This window comes from Pseudopipra pipra, chromosome 1, assembly GCF_036250125.1.
Source record: "Pseudopipra pipra isolate bDixPip1 chromosome 1, bDixPip1.hap1, whole genome shotgun sequence".
Lineage (NCBI taxonomy): Eukaryota > Metazoa > Chordata > Aves > Passeriformes > Pipridae > Pseudopipra > Pseudopipra pipra.
The window spans coordinates 33,307,837-33,324,282 of NC_087549.1; positions in this window are offsets into that span (position 1 = coordinate 33,307,837).

The window sequence follows — 16,446 nt, forward strand, 5'->3', positions numbered from 1 at the left end:
ATGTCATGGTAGCTTGGGAAGACAAACACCATCACTCCATATGTCCCCCTCTTCTTTTTTTTTTTCCCAAGCTTTATATGCTGAGCATGATGCCATATGGTGTGGAATATCCCTTTGGTCAGTTGGGATCAGCTGTCCCAGGTATGTCCTCTCCCAACTCCTTGTGCACCCCCAGCCTGCTCACTGTTGGGGTGGGGTGAGGAGCAGAAAAGGCTCTGTGGAAACACTGATTAGCAATAGCTAAAACATCCCTGAGTTATCAACACTGTTTTCAGCACAAGTCCAAAACTTAATACCATACAAGGAACTGTGAAGAAAATTAACTCTATCCCAGCCAAAACCAGCAAAATACCTCTCCAGATTAAACAAATGCAGTTCTCAGTACCAAGACAAGCAACTGAATAGGAACAAAATCATGACATTCCCTTTTACCTCAAGAAATGCTACAATTCCAGAAGGGATTATTAACTTTGCATTAAATTCATGGTCCAGCTCCTAAATCTATCTATGCAGTCATTATTTATATGTGACTCACTTAAAAGTTGCTAGAGCATCTGTGTCATAGAGGTCTACTTACATGCCATTTGGTACTTGTCACTAATTTGGGATCACAGGAGGTCAGTCCAGTAGTATCTCCACTACACAGCAGGTAATTCCTCTAGGACTGCTCCTGATACCTTCTTATAAAATGAGAGTTTGAAATTCATTTTAAACTGCTCAGATTTACACACAGCAAGAGCCTTCCTGGAGCTCTTTTTTTTTTAAGACAGAAAGTTTTTGAAGAGGATTTAAAAAAAAAATAAAAACCACCCTAAACTATATACTTAGTTCTCTAAAGAACAAGGAAGGCTCAGCAAAACAAAATTAAATCAGCAGTAAGCAAGGTTTAAATGGAAAATGCAAGTGGGGGAAAAAAAGTAAGTTTTCGTTAATATTATCATTCTTTTTTTGTATTCCTACGGTCCAGCTGAAATCCATCCATCTGTAACCTTTTTGTCCAGAACCTCTGTGGTAGTTTAGTCTGGGCCTTCCTTGGTGACCAGTTTGTAACCAAGGAAGTTCCCAGATTAGCTGGTATTCCCTATGATTTTTACATAAGCCAGGGTATAAGAAAGGAGGAGAGGCCTTTGTTACTCTTTCCTTCCGGTGGCTTTGGAGGTGCAGGTTCCCTGCTGTTGAGTCTGTTGTGTTGGGGAGTGAGGCCTGGTAAGGCCTTGTCGACCTTGGGAGACGGAGGTTGCCGGCGATCGTTCCAGCGTGGCTTTCTGCTGTCCCAAGGAGAGTAGTAAGATATTCTTTTGCTAATTCTTTTAGTTGCTGGATCTTGGGCTGTTGATCGTGTATATTTTATTTTGGTTTTATTCCTTTTTTTCCTTCCCCCTTCCCTTTCCCTTTTCCTTTTGAAATTGTACATATATTTCAATTGTATCAAATGAAATATAAGTGTAAATATATTTATATATATTGTTTCAGCTGCCTCTCTCTCATTTCAGTTTTCTTTTTTTTTTACTTTTCCCTTGGTTGGGGGGGGGGAGCTCTTGTGATGAGGTTTGGAGACTTGGCAGGGAGCCAGCTTCAAACCACCTCAACCTCTCACCATTGCTCCAGCTGCTGTGTAAACCAGGAGGTCTGAGGGTTCTGCTGAGGGTCTTTGGGCATTTCCCTACAGAAGAACCAAACCAGGAGATGGGTGTGCCAAGAAGGTAACAGAGCCAATGTCAGTATCGCCTTGTGAGTGAAGATGCCTTTGCTGCTACTGGCTGTTCTTGCTTAACACAGGCAACAGGCATGTTAAATGACACTTGAGAAGTTCAGTTTCTGAATGGTTTGTGATTTTCTTTCTTACACATAAGCAGAATTGGAATTCTTTGAAGTCAAACACTAAATTTCCATCAAAATCTGAACATAAACAGGCTATTAAAAATTCAAGACATTGGGTCACCCATTGTTTTGAGTGGCATCTGTGCAGATCTGTTACTGTAGCAGACCCTGAAAGCTTATTGTCCTTTTTGCTTAATATTTGCCCCTTTTTTCCACTAGGAATAACAACAAGACAAACCTGATGATTGCTATGGCAGCTCCAAGCTAGTGCTTTGACTGAAGACTTTTATTTGGTTCTTGAATCATATTTTGCTTGGGAATTTTGTTTGGTGTTTATCCTCCTTCCTGCTGAGAAGTCCAAGTCCTGAGCTGGGACACTGGGTGATGAGAGAAGATACTGATCTCATACTCCTTTTTTTCTTTTTTTTTTTTCTTAAACATATTTTCTCCCACATTTGTCTGTGAAGAACTGATCTTCTATGATCCTGTTCTTGCCATTTTAATTTCTTCCTAATCCGTGCAATGTCCTCCTCCATATTCTGTGATACCCCAATGTTTTAAACATCAACATCTGAGACAGAAGCTATTTAATACTTCCAGAATAATATATAATGTTCTGAGATGGATAATACTGCACCTGAAATGTGCAGAAAAAATTACGGTTCAGATATTAATATTTTCCACAGGCTTCTAATTACTCTTTCATCTGTACCAAATATAGACTGATGTTCAAACCTTTTGTAGGTCTCTGGCAGGACTTTGAATGGTTATGTTGTCTCTAGTCAGTTTTCTAAAATCATTCTAGTAACTTTGAAAACATGCTGGCAAAAGGAGTCTGTTCCACAAGACACTTGGTTTAATTCTTAGACAGTGGCTTTCTGGTGAATATTTGTGGTATCGTTCTAAAGTGTGGAAATACATGGGATTTCTAAACCCTCAATTTCCTGGTGGGAATAATTCTGGACAGCTGGTTTTACTATCCAGATGACAAACTAATTGCCAATAATTCTGTAGAAATAAAAGTCTTATTTGAAGTGATGACCTAATTGTTATGTAAAAGAAGAACAGACTATTGTAAATGTTTCTTTGTATAACATGAATCTGAAGATGAGCTATGAATGCTGCCTTTAAAGCAGTCTGTTTATTACACATCCTTAGACTTGTAGGTTGATGTTCAAGCATTTCTGTTCATTCAGAGACACAAATCATAGGGAGATTTTGGCTCTCATCCCTGGAAAAAAATCATTTAAACCACTCCTTTCTAACTGGAAATGAAAAGTAGACCCCCTTCAAACAAACTTGGAATCAAAAATGAGGGACAGCTGGAGTCTGAGGTTAAATCCAATTATTTCCACAGTTTAATAGAGAGCTTGAGATTTTGATTTTGGCCTTTTGATTTACTAATCCACCTAAACAACCAAATGACATCACTTTTAATCTGAAAGGGGGTAACTAAGTAAGAAAAGCTAAGATGCAGTATGTTTGTGGCTAAACTGGCACATGAGCACACTTAAACACATGCAACAAGCATTCCACAGATTGCTAACCAGTGTGTTTCATTCCCTGTCATTTGGATTTCACTTTCAGCATCCACTGCAGTCAGTATCAGTGTGAATATAAGAATTCTCAAATGGACCCAGGGCCACCTTATGTCCTTCCCACCTATCTTTAGATATTCTGCTTGAATCTGTGTTTATGCAAAAATCAATATTTTAGCCACCTATTACTTGTTTTTCTGTTATATCAGTCGTGTGACACAAAGAATGGAGAAGCAGAGGCAGCAATCTTTGGGCCCATCTCAGTCATTAACAGCCTCAGCATCATGTGTGCAGGGAGTGCTCTGCCATGGCTGGGTTCAAGCTATTCCATATACAGTCTTATTTCATATATCTGCAGAGTACACTCCTCAGGTGCATTGATCTTGATTTTTTGGTATTACATAATAGTAACTCCCTACATTCATAGTTGTTGAAATAATGCTGCAAGAATGTGAAATGGCAGAGCTGTGGCTTATCATGGCTCTTTTGCGCAGATTGGATTCCTGTTTATTAACTTTGAATCAAGTCACTAAGTCTCATGTCAGGTCCTCATGTCTTATTTATTTTATATATTCCCTTGAAAGAGAATTTTCTGTTTCAATTTTGTGTTCAGTGTTTCCCAAAGTTGGCCTGGGTAAAATAAACAAAATATCATGTACTTATGTCTATGGCTAGAAGAAAGGCTTTGTTTCAAACTCATTGCAATACCCCTTAACAACAGGATTGAAAATTTAAGCCTGTCTATTCAATGCCAGGAAGAAACACTTGCATTAAATTTATAAATAAAATTAAGCAGTGATTCTCCAAAACATAGACTAAGCATGCTGGTAGTGATATGGCCTATTAAATAATAAACTATGGAGCCCTAGCAGTCAAACTGTAACCAACTCTGACATCCTTATATACTCTTTTAAACCTACAGTGGTTTGTAGTTTTCTTTGCTTCGAAGAGGAGGGCGAACAAAAATAAAGTGAAAGGTACAGCTATGATATGAAATTACTTAGCCAAAAGTTGAACCCATGCAACACTGTAATTTTATTTATCCACCAGCACTGATGTTCTGTTCTGCCAGGACTCCTCAAATCCTCAGGTCTGTAGCATAGACAGTAAATTCAAAGAGCCACATTTTAGTAACACTAATCAGCATAGCTATTGAAAAAGACCAGATAGGATAATGGTAAAAACCTCTGCCCACAAACCTAGCTTGTGGCCTCTGCAACTTTGCCACAGCATTTCAGCTTGCCAGATGCTGACTGCATCAGTCTGCAAACATTCTAATATTCCTTTATTTAAGAGTAGTTGAGGATGTGTGGTAGATGACAACCATTCTGGATCTTTAAAAATAAAAGGCTAGGCTAGGCCAGGCTAGGTTAAAAAGCAGGTTGAATAACATAACTGATGGGAAAAGTACTTATCTCTCAGAAACTAAAGACAGGCAGCAGCCTGGGAGAAAGGATCAGCCAGCCCATGAGATATTATTTGGCTTAGAGAGCATGCTGCATGCCATGCCAGCACCTGTAGTTCATTTTAGAGTCCATGTTAGGTGAAATATCTTGCCACAGTTTGCCTAGGGCTTAACCCACCTCTCTCCAGAGTAGAAGGGAGAGCAGGCAGAGCTGCATGGCAGGAGCAGCCAAGCTCATCCAATGCAGCACAGCCATCCATGACCCTCCTCTGAATCGGGGATCTTCACTTGTACCTCTGCTGCACTTGCAGTGACAGCTGAGCCCATTCAGCACTAGACCTAAAATACTGAACCCTGTGCAGAGTTGTACAGCATGTGTATTCCCCAGACACTGCCCTAGGTCCTATAGGAAAGCAAAGCATGAATATGGGCAGCAGGAAAAAGCCCTCATCCTTATCAACTGTCGTCCTCCAACCAATACACATCATAGAAGTACATTTTCCAGTTTGAGCTGGTCTCTTTTGCGAGTCAACAGCACTGTACTGAAAGGAGTGCAAGGACTAGTACAGCTCAGTATCCAGGACAGCTAGGTTGTATCCTCTGATTTCCCCATGTCATGCTAAGTGACTTGGTGACTGTATCTGACCTCTCTTACCTCTTAGTAATAAAACCATCATACACAAAATAGTTGTTGGGACACAGGGAAGATTACAGTTCTGAAGCATTGTGTATTTCTCCAATATACTAAGAGGTCAAATGGTTTCAGTTATGTCAGTATTTTATTGTGTGTACATTTCTGTTTTAATTGCAGTATTATTTCTAATTCAGTTGTTTTATTTTCTTTACTCCCCACAGATCCCATTGGGTCAAACAGATGTCTTGATGTTTTCAGGAACGGTCCAGCTTCTCCTCCTGCTCCTCCTGAATTTCTGTGTCCCTTGAGAGAGTACCGCTGTGGCCCAGCTCTGGCTCATTGACCTCCATGGGCTGCAGGGGGACAGCCTGCCTCGCCATGGTCTTCATCATGGGCTGCAGGGGAACCTCAGCTCTGGCACCTGGAGCACCTCCTCCCCCTCCTTCTGCACTGACCTTGGTGTCTGCAGAGTTGTTTCTCTCACATATTCTCACTCCTCTCTTCTCTGAGTGCAGTTACACCTGCACAATAACTTTTTATTTTGTCTTCTTAAATATGTTTCACAGGGGTGTTACTACCATTTCTGACTGACTCAGCCTGGGCCAGCAGTGGGTCTGTCTTGGAGCTGACTGGCATTGGCTCTGTTGGACATGGGGGAAGCTTCTGGCAGAAGCCAGCCCTGTAGCCCCCCTCTGCTACCAAAACCTGGCTACACATACCCAGTACACCATACTAGAAGCAGAATCTAGGGAAAATATTGAGCTTAGAAATCCTTCTCTCTTTTGGTTTTATTGTCAGTATATTTGTGGGGGCACCACAGCCTGGGTCTTTCAAGAAGGCTTGAATGACAGTACCTGTCTCACTAAGAATTATGTCATTCCTGTCCTAATTTGTGAAAAATACAAAGAAGCTCACATGTTATAAATTGCCAAGAAGAATATGCTCAGGCTGTGGGCCAAAAAAGGTTTTTAGCGTTTTCTTTCCCTCTTGAAAGCTAAACCGGGAGCAGAACTGGAATGTGGAAGGACCATACTAGATTTTCTAGAACATCTATTTGTCTGATGCCTATGCTGATGATGTAATATCTAATAATTTTGGTTTAAATCCTACTTTACATTTGATTTTTGTTTTGAAACATGATATGCCATCAGTATTGCTGTATATTTTTTGTTTTCCACATGTTGTGAGTCCAGGTTCTTCTGCTTGCAGTAGAACTTAATTCTACTGGAATCGATACTTATAAACTGGGGAAAGCAAAACATCTCTTATGCCAGGTGAAATTTTGCATTCCCATCTCCCCACCTGCTCTACATGCGTACAGTCACTGCCCACCCCACCTGTACTAGTCATACTCTTCTCCAGGCAAGGACTCACCCATCCCAGGTGCTGCTTTCAGATACTCCTCCTTCTTTTAAAGCATTCCCAAGCAGCAGCAAGGGGAGAGGCTCCTGCTCTGTTGCTTGTGCCTGTGGTAGCATACTAGGAATACACTTTTTTGTTTTGGAAAGTATCTAGTCAAGTGAAATAATTTCATCTGTTTTCACTCATACTCATAAACCTATGATTTTTAGAAGGAAAGAACATAAATCAGATGGAAGTTGCCAGAAATGTTTTATTCTTATCAGCATGGAGTAAGAAAATTTGTGTTCTGATATTGACAGAACATGGCTTTCCTGGGTTAAAATACACGTTTACCTCTGCTACTGGTTTAGAAATGCTTTAGGAATACACAAAGGATTTTTAAAAACAAAAGCCTGATGCCTCAGGGAGTACCGCTAGTTTAAATAACACATGAAAAGTATTTATGAGCCTCTTTTATGAGTCGGTCAAAGCAAAGACCATCCAGCATGTAACATAAGACTGGCTAAAGAAGAAAGGTTTTTCAAAACCACATTGGAGAGTTAAGCATGAATGGAATTTTATTTCAGTCTCTATTTCTTATTTAAATTAATGTTGTTTTCAGGTGGAGTCTAAATGATAATACAGATCAAGGTGAGTTTTGCCAGGGACCTGGACACTAGTCTATTATTCAGAGAATGTTACTGACTAATGTTGACATAATCCTAAACAGAAAATAGGTATAGTGAAAGTGAATTTTTAAATAGTTTCAAACATTTTCAAGTGCACTGGAATTGTGTTAACTCATTCATTAGAAATGGAGATTAATACTTCTGAATTGTCCCATGTATCTTAACAGCAGATCTTGCACTATTTATCTAGTGTATCCAATAACAGCAAAGTGCAGAATGAAGGTCATTGCCTCTTACTTGGTCAGGCAATACAAGCCCAGTAGTTCCTACTGTGTTTTTGCAGAGTTAATGAGGTTTTCCCTACTGCAGGAAGAAGCTCCAGTCTATCCCCATGTCAAGGGACCACTTCCAGGTCTAGTTCCTAAGATTGGCAAACCCTGGCCAAAATTTCCTGGAGCTCCTAGGGGAGCTATGACTGCAGACTGGCCTCTCACACTCTTTCCTTCCACTTCTTACACGCTCATTCACACTCTGGTTCCAACTCTTCCTGTTCTTAACTTTCCTATCTCCACATAGGCTCTGAGCTAGAAGACTGATTACAGACACTTGCAATCCAAGGTGTTTTCTAGATGCCACATGTCCAGGGTACCTACTGACCAAACACACCGATCTCAGTACGGTGACCTTTATTCTTCTTGGACTTATACCTCACAAACCAGGGAGACTCGACTGTCTTCATATTATTCAGTGATTCAACATTAGGCTTCATGGCAACTGTGCAAATACTTAAAGAATTTGCACAGGTACAGAATGGTGAGTAAAACTTGTGAATAGGCATTCTCTTTTTTCTGCCTAAACTATGCAGGTACGTATTTAGCTAATTAGGACATTCACTTGAAATAACTTTTGCAATTACGATGCTAGTAAGTAGGGCAGAACTGAACAAGATAAATTACAACGGGACTGCCCTTAGCTGCTCTAAGTAAAACATGGATATAAAACATCAGTGTATCCACAGCAAACTTTATCTGAAAAAAGGGAGAGCTTCTAGCATAGTATTTGTGTGGTTTCATTGTGAATAAGGTTGGTGAACTGATCTGGATGCAAAATCAGTTAAAAAAATTAGTTTTTGGCCATGATTCGCGCGGAGATTTTTTTAAGTGGGGAAATTTCTCTTAAGCTGGTATCACTGTTGTCCGTTTTGTAACATCAAACCACAACCTCCTACAGGAAATGTAAATAAATCCTGGTGGTATGGAACTTCAATAACCTTAGACCATTTTACACCTAAATCAGAGCATCTGTGGAAGGAATTACCATGCTTTAATTTATGTGCAGTATTTCCCACCTTTGGCTGGTTTGCCTGAACTTTTCTGTGTGTCCCTGGGCAGATAAGCAAACATGGAAAGAGTGTGGGCTGCACTGGTTCAGGCACTTCATGGAATGATTCTTTAGATCTGGGTGTTTGAAATCAATCTTGCACAGAGACTCCTTGATTTTGGTACTGAATGGACTCAGATCACTCACAGCAATGCTGCAGCTGAGTAGGTTCTTCAGTGATTTAACATTAGTGATGAGGGAAGTAAGTCTGTTTTGGTAACTATTGTTATTGAAAAGCCTGCTGTTGGCTATGGTAATGGAGATTAAAAGCATCTTAAAATGAAACAGCTGCAGTCTCTCAGTTGTTATTCATTAACATTTCATTGTTCAATCTGTTTTATTGATTTTCATAGTGCATAAAATACACAAAGTGTGCAGAAAATTCAATAGCAATGGAAAAGCAATGTATAGAGAGAATCATGCAGTGTGAGGAGAGCTCCAGTGAAACAGGCAGACTGAAATGAGCTGGGCATGAATTCACTGAAGGTAATGGACTAAGCTGCCACCCTTACTTCAAAGGTTGGAACCTTTCCAACCTTCAAAAAGGTTGGAAAAACTATGAAATTCCTCTGTGGAAGCATGTAACTGAAATGATAGCAGCCACTCAAAACAGAAGAAAAGTCTGTGCTTCTACTCAAAGGGGTGTAAGATCCTCCTCAAAAAATGTTAAAATATTTAGGCAGAAGGTTTTTAACTCTACATTAACTGAGATATAGTTGTGTGTGTGTGTCTGTGTCTGTGTGTCTGTGCGTCTGTGTGTGTGAGTAATGGCTTTTAGGGGGGAGCCCTCTTAAAAATATTGCTGCCAAAACCAAAGTTGTCTCCTATTGCTTAATATTACCTGGGTTCAGGAACACGGGGCTTGCAGCCAGAGAGAAGTACACACAAGCTATCTGACTCCATCATCAATTTCTCCTCTTAAAGAGAATAACCTTCAAGTCTCCAATTATTTTGGAATAGCTAATCAAGCCAAAAAGGGCAACAATATAATCTGCATAAACAGTACAAACTGTGTCTGGTGCTCAGGGAGCCAAACTGGGATTATCCAAATCCTGGGGAGGCCAATGGGATGACTCTAATTTCACTCAAAATGTGCCTTCGGCCAAGTCCAGCAGCAACGTATTTATCATCTAAGCCCATATTCCTTCCCTCAAAGGGTACTCACTGTCTTAACTTTAAGAGGTTACAAAACAGCAGCACTCTGATAGCGAAGATGATACCATGTCACTATGCTGCTAGTTAAAGACAGAGAAGATGCTTTACATCAGTGAAGCACTTCATCCTGCCAGGGACCACTCCTGCTTTGTAAAGCAGAGGCTTGTGTCCAGTGCTGCCTTTGTCCCTGCCAGGGGTCAGGGCCCTGAACATATGCAGCCAACATGTGCCCTGACAGGGATGGGAGCATCTAAGGCCTCCAGGCAAACCTCGTGAAGTTCCATAATGGGACTCCCAGGCCACTTGGACACTCTTCCCTTGGACTGCATGCACAATAAAGCCATAATGGGATTCTCAGTATGCCTGGGCTCAATGCCATAGGAACAGCAGTCGCATCCTGGCAGAGGACTAGTCTAGCCCTGGGCATTTCTTTCCTGTAGTTTGGGAGTATTTCAGGTCTGACACCTCTCCGAAATTGGTCCGAGAATAGGGTTTGGCTAGGTGACCCTGCCCGAACACATTACTTGACATTCTTATTAAAGCTCCTGGATTTTTCTGCAGCCGTGCAGTTAGTTTGCACTACAGACTACCAGCTTTGCTCTATGGGAGCCAAACACTGACCTTTTTCTATTTCATTCTCCTAAAGCCTCTTTTCCTGTGATATTAATTTACATTGCTAAATAGTTCAAGCATACCTGTTTCTCTCTAGAATACAACAAGCATTTATCTGGCACTATAAATGTAAAAATGATAATAACAGAGCTGTCTCTAAGTGTTTATTTGAATACACTTGGTAAACTCAAGGGAAAGGCTGAATACAGTGACATATTTCATTAAAAGACAACTGATGTTTTATTTAACTCAATAATTAAAAGTTTTACAAAGATCACCTCAGGGTGGTTTTTTAATAGCTTGGTTTCAACTGAATGCCCAAGTCAACAGGTATGATAATTGTCCAAGAGAATAATTTTAATATAAGTAATAAAGGTTCTTACAGATTCAGATATGTTTCTCTCGAGACAGTGAGAAGTGTTTCTGTAGAGAGTATGATGACTGTATAACTTAGTCCATCATTCTTCTGTGCACAAACTATACAAGGTTCCCAAACAATATACGTAGATAGTTTACTGCAGCAGGTCAGTGATGGTATGCAATGATGGAGCTTTTAAACAATAGTATTCCATTGGTTTAGCTCCCTTTTTTTTAATAAGTTGGTTTTTTGAACTGAGGATTTTTGGAGGGACACAAAAAATAAGTTAGCAGGGCAACATCTTGGGAGCAGTTAATTAGTGAGAACATGATATGAAAGGGGGATTAAACTTTCCTTTTGTATTGAAATGGATGCTATCCCCTACATGGTCTATTCCCAGTCTGATGCTGAAGTTTGACAGCTCTTCTCATGCATTAAGAGCTATAAAATACATTCTCATGCTGCCACTCTAACTTCTGATATTAACTCTGCCCTTTTTATGTCCTCCCAGTCTTAGGGTTTTTTTTCCCCTCCATGCTGCTGTCTTCTAGATTAAATAGTTTCCTAAACCTTTTGTGACAAATCACTTATCCTTTCTTATCCGTAAAGGAAGAACTAGTTGTTATGTTTGGGCTCATTTCCCTTATGCATGACATATTTACCTTGCAAACCTTGTGGTGCCAGAAGGTGTTACTCACCCTGACAGATGTTTGCTATGCCAACACAGTCTCACCAGTAAGCACGGTGAGTTTTTCCTAATCTGCTTTAATGCACAGTTAGTGGCTTAGCTCAAACCATGTTGATGAGTTTTGAAGTTTATCTGGCCACGTTTACCCTGATTGTCCTGCAAAACATGCAGCTGAAGGCTGGGAGAAGGTCCAATGAGCCAGCAATGCAGATATGAGGACAGCAAGGTGTTCAGGTACTCCAGTTTGATCTGGTAAAATGCATCATTCCATGTCCCAAACATTCTTTAAAAGCAAACCTTGATCCCTTAGTATTTTGTGCCTTGCCTTGTACATATTTAAATATAGCCAAAAAATGTTTGCAAGGCAGGGATTTCACACAAGTATTTGGGCTCCACCTGGCAGCAGTAGGTTACACCATTATTGACCAACTAAGAACTTGACCCTTTGTATTTTAGGCATGTGTATAATGCTATACGTATGTGAGGGACTACATGTGAGCCTTGCAGTGTAAAGGAGAACAATCATAATCTTAGTGAAGTATGAATGTGAATTGTTATAGAATTACCATAATAGTGTTTATGGTAGAAGGAATAAATGGTACCATGAGGCTGATTAAAGCTAAAGAGCTACTTTTCCTGCTAGCTGATTACAATTAGCTTTTCACTAAATTGCTTGCCAAAGGACTCCATTAAACTACAGTCAATTGACCTTACAGGCTGTATTTTTTGCATCCTTCAAATGCATAGATGAAACTTTTCACATGGGGAACTATACATACTCTGATCACATATAGTGAGTCACTATAGTGAGTTCAGTGGAATAATCTACCTGCAGCAGCAGAAATAGATAGGGTTTTGTACATGTTGTTACATCACACATTTGCAAGCTCTCATAAGCTTTTAAAAGCCTAAATCTATCACCTGTTTCTCTAGCTTGTGGGTAGGTCTCCATCAGTCTGCTCTCCCATTTAAGTATGGCACAGGATTGCATTTCAGGAGTTTGAGGGGATGGAATCATTTCTGTATCCCTGAGGGCCACCAATTGAAAATGTGATTTGGGTGTTAAGTTTCCCAAAGTCCATACCCTACTCATGGTAAGTTTTAAGATGCTGTGCTTGTATTTGATCAGTCATTATTTTCAGTAAAAGAGCAGAGCCTTTCACCTCACAAATCTCACTTTCTCCATTTCTTTCCTCCAAACAAAACCTTCTCCCACCGTTCTGGTAACAGTCCCTGATACTGTAGTTGATATATAGCCAGCTCTGTATTTTGCTGGTATCTGCTTTTGCTTTTGTAACTCAGCAGGGTCTATTGCTTTCTCCAAGTCCCACCAAAATTTGACATAAATTTTCACACCCTCCTCTTTGTTTTAATACTTGATACCCTCCCAGTCACCTTCCCTGCTGATTCCCTTAAAGCACCATGAAAACTGATTTTGATCTCACTGTGAATCTGACCAAATAAGATTAGCATTTAACAAAAAACCCTTTTAGAAACAAAGCCCTGAAGACTAAATGTAATCATGCTCATTCTGAGAGCTGCAGTCATTTGTCCTTGGCTTGTTTTTCCCAGAAATGACTAGCACAGGCATATTTTTTCATAAGAGTAGTTGGCTCTGCTCTCACTTGGCTGGTCTTAGGAGATGATTTCAGTTACAGTTTCATCTGCCAAGTCCCATATTCCCTTGTGACCTAGTTTGGATTTTAGTTTTCTAGCTAGACCACCTGCCTGGTGTTAATTAGTTATGGTTTCCTTTTCATATGCAAAATTGTATTAACTTGATGAGCTGGCACAGATTTGCCTGGCCTTTCCTCCTAGTCCTACTGTACAAGCAGCTCTGCCTGCCTAGACCTGTCATCTGCACTATAAAATCAGCCAGTCTCAATCAGATATGACAAATTGTTCAAGGGGAAGGAGTAGGAGAAGAGAAGTAGCAATTAACTTTCCCACTTAGAGGCTGTTGATCTCTCTCTGGACTTAAAAAGTCTTTGTCTGACTGAGTTGTTAGTCTTTTTTCTGAAAAGCTGATGGTTTTTAATCCAAAGCAGGAGGACAGGTAAAATGTCTTCAAGTCCATGTGCCCAGCTATTTATAGTCAAGATCTGCAACTCTGGCAGGACTTTTTCCACATCCAGACTAGTTACTGTGTGCTTGTTAGTCTATCAGGCTGGACTGATATCCTGTTACTATGATACGTACTCCAAGCAACCTCTGCTCATCCTACCCAGTCCATTCCTCTTGTAACTGGTTTTATCGAAATTGTTGCAGGTACACACCACGGAATAACACCTCCAGACAAGCTGCATGGCACTGAGGCTGGCTACCAGCCTGGTCCTCATACAGATGCCACATTAGCCCACAATATTCTGTGCTTCCTCTGATCTGAATAAATAACCAGACTCTTCTTAGCTTTTTCTTGACATAGGTATTCTGTCATCCCTTCATAGCAATCTTGTGTCTTTGGTCCTGACATAATACAGACTTTTTCCCTGGATTTTAATTCTCCACTTTTGAGCGCTCAAGATTTACGGTTCACTTTTTAGAAGTTTGTAATTGTTGATAAATGATGGTAAAGGTGGTAAATAATTTTTATCTTTTCGAATCTTCTGTCAGCATTCTCAGATGCCCTTCAAATCCATCCTAGCAGAAGATGCCTACTTCTTGGTGTGAGCTGTATTGAACAATTATTGCAGTGAGTGCTTGGCTACCCTGATTCTGCTAGAGTTGTCACCACATCCAGAGTTTCATGTGAGTAAATAATCATCAAAGCTCTGTTATCTACCTGGGAATCCCTTTGCATTATGGCAAAGTTTCTGTTAACTCTTAGAAGCAGCAACGCAGACAACCAAGATCTGCATTCAAAACAACACTGTTGTTCTAGCTTTTTGGCACAAAGGCTGTCCAATACCAAATGATACCATGTCAAATACCGAGGCTGAGTATGCAGCTTCCAATTCTGTTAGACACAAACATGCAAAGCCATCTCTGTGTATAGTATGCCTACTTACATGTCTTGCTTCTTTTGTTCAGTGCGTGTCATCTCTGCAAAATTTCATGGACCAGTAGCTTTTAGCCTCTAATATGAACACAGACCACACAATTTCACTGAATGACTCCAGACCCGTTATATCTAACTGAAATAATATCTATTTTTCAGAAAGATTTTGAAGATGCTAATTTGTGTGACAACATGTGTGCTGTCATCAATCTGCTGGGACAGGGGATATGAGGAATCACCTGATGCCTTTTTCTGTTTCTACACTATGTAGGTTACATCTAGAGTAACTGTGCAAGTGGCCAGAAACCAAATATTTCACTGCAGATAAAGAGAGAGATTGATACTAAAAGGCCTAATGAAATTGGAATGAATTGGTCTTCTTTCTCCTCAGACACTTTTCGCAATGTAACGAGAGACCCTCCTGTAAAGATTCAAATTCAGTGAGGCCAGACAGCTCCAAGCTTACACACCTTAGGCTCCAACTCAGAGATGTGATGAGGATGGAGCTGACCTCAAGTGTGTGAGTTACGCTGCTGACTGTTACAGAACTACTTACTTGGTTAAGTGTCTTGGTACATCAAAGTTTCTGTATGTCCATTATCAGTTCCTTTGAAATGAGAGGGGTATTTTATAGGGCCTTCAAATCTCAAAGAGATAGAGGTCCTTTAATACCACTCAGATTGTGCCTGAACTAATAAGATAAACATGCTTGGAACCATTCTCTGGCGGTGAGCACAACTGGCACTTGGGTTCACATCATCACACCCTTGCTCCTCAAAGCAAGGTCCCTGAATTCAGGTTGCCCACTGGGAAGGCTTTCCATCCCTTTCTTGCCCTCAGGCTATGCCTGGGTATTGTACAGGAGAGTGATATTTGACATGAGCCAAAACCATCCCTGGAACCTTTTGAAAAATTTAGGCATAAAGGCAATTGAAGCCCAGAGGCTGGGAACATTCCTTTCTACTTTTTAATTTAGTAGAATAGTTGTGGCCTCAGAGACTGAACACTCCTCCAGGGTTACCTAGACAAGCATGCACAGAGGCAGGAGAAAATTGAGAGGCAGATAGTTAAGAAAACAATCATTTTGCCTTCTATAAAAGCCACATATACTTAACTGTGATAATCTGGACTAAAGAAAATGGACTTTCACTAGGCTATTGAAATGCTGAAAAATTTCAGACCATGAACATACATGCCAAATCCAAATCTCTATCAAAGAAGCCATAGCTGTTTTAAAAATTGAGGTGTTATAAAATATTATTTTGTGCATTTAAAAATAAATAGATCATGTTTTGTAAATTAATGGAAAAAAGGAAAAATAAATGACTGCAAGACAAAACACTCCTTCGGGAGTCTAATGCAGATTGAAATGTTAAATGTAAAAGGAGAAAATTCCTAGGCAGCTATAAGCTCCTGTTAAATCAGCAGCATTACTATTCTTATCATATAGCCCTGACAGGCCATCCACTTTCACTGGGTTAAGACTGTACAGTCATGACAAAAGACCATTTGCACTGAAGAGCCCCTGTTCTAAACAGATCAGGTAAAACATCCTTATCCAAAAGTAGGAAAGCTCTGCAAACAGTTTACTATATAATATATAGTGAGCCAAATTGCACTCTGTACAACCTGTACAACTTGATATCTTTGCAAAAGAACTCGGAGAGCAGAATACGACCAGTTTCAACAGATGCCCTCATTTTTGAATTTTCATAGAAATTTTGTGTCCCTGTTCTAACATTATGGCAGTCCCTTCCCTTCTCCATCAATGCTCTCACTGCAATTTCAGGCTCTGTAAATAATTTGCTGATACGCAAGATAAAAATGCAACCCTGCTACCTGCTGGAACTGAGGCCACTGCCTGAAACTTCCTTCTTTCCAATCAAT